Source organism: Schistocerca nitens, chromosome 5 (assembly GCF_023898315.1).
Source record: "Schistocerca nitens isolate TAMUIC-IGC-003100 chromosome 5, iqSchNite1.1, whole genome shotgun sequence".
Taxonomy (NCBI): Eukaryota; Metazoa; Arthropoda; class Insecta; order Orthoptera; family Acrididae; genus Schistocerca; species Schistocerca nitens.
In genome coordinates this window covers 123,540,543-123,541,859 of record NC_064618.1, presented here as the reverse complement: position 1 = coordinate 123,541,859, position 1,317 = coordinate 123,540,543, and the positions used below count along the sequence as shown (strand labels likewise).

Sequence of the window (1,317 nt, the reverse complement as noted above, 5' to 3'; positions counted from 1 at the left end):
AACTGAGCTACCCAAGCACGACTCACGCCCCGTCCTCACAGCTTTTCTTCTGCCAGTATCTCGTCTCCTGCCTTCCAAACTTTACAGAAGCTCTCCTGCGAACCCTGCAGAACTAGCACTCCTGAAAGTAGGGATATTGCGGACACATGGCCTAGCCACAGCCTGGGGCATGTTTCCGGAATGGGATTTTCACTCTGCAGCGGAGTGTTCGCTGATATGAAACTTCCTGGCAGATTAAAACTGTGTGCCGGACCGTGACTCGAACTCGGGAACTTTGCCTTTCGCGGGCAAGTGCTCTACCAACTGAGCCACCCAAGCACGACTCACGCCCCGTCCTCACAGCTTTTCTTCTGCCAGTATCTCGTCTCCTGCCTTCCAAACTTTACAGAAGCTCTCCTGCGAACCCTGCAGAACTAGCACTCCTGAAAGAAAGGATATTGCGGAGACATGGCCTAGCCACAGCCTGGGGGATGTTTCCGGAATGAGATTTTCACTCTGCAGCGGAGTGTGCGCTGATATGAAACTTCCTGGCAGATTAAAACTTTGTGCCGGACCGTGACTCGAACTCGGGACCTTTGCCTTTCGCGGGCAAGTGCTCTACCAACTGAGCCACCCAAGCACGACTCACGCCCCGTCCTCACAGCTTTACTTGTGCCAGTATCTCGTCTCCTGCCTTCCAAACTTTACAGAAGCTCTCCTGCGAACCCTGCAGAACTAGCACTCCTGAAAGAAAGGATATTGCGGAGACATGGCCGAGCCACAGCCTGGGGGATGTTTCCGGAATGAGATTTTCACTCTGCAGCGGAGTGTGCGCTGATATGAAACTTCCTGGCAGATTAAAACTGTGTGCCGCCCGGACCGTGACTCGAACTCGGGACCTTTGCCTTTCGGGGGCAAGTGCTCTACCAACTGAGCTACCCAAGCACGACTCACGCCCCGTCCTCACAGCTTTACTTGTGCCAGTATCTCGTCTCATGCCTTCCAAACTTTACAGAAGCTCTCCTGCGAACCCTGCAGAACTAGCACTCCTGAAAGAAAGGATATTGCGGAGACATGGCCTAGCCACAGCCTGGGGGATGTTTCCGGAATGAGATTTTCACTCTGCAGCGGAGTGTTCGCTGATATGAAACTTCCTGGCAGATTAAAACTGTGTGCCGGACCGTGACTCGAACTCGGGAACTTTGCCTTTCGCGGGCAAGTGCTCTACCAACTGAGCTACCCAAGCACGACTCACGCCCTGTCCTCACAGTTCTTCTGCCAGTATCTCGTCTCCTGCCTTCCAAACTTTACAGAAGCTCTCCTGCGAACCCTGCAGAA

At 53.5% G+C, this 1,317-nt stretch overlaps 1 non-coding gene across 1 annotated transcript; it reads right to left on the bottom strand.

Annotated features, from left to right (window-relative positions):
• Nucleotides 1-850: 850 nt before the first annotated feature.
• Nucleotides 851-924, bottom strand: Trnas-cga (transfer RNA serine (anticodon CGA)). The gene has a single exon. It is a non-coding gene; the product is annotated as a tRNA-Ser (tRNA).
• Between the last annotated feature and the right edge of the window lie 393 nt (nt 925-1,317).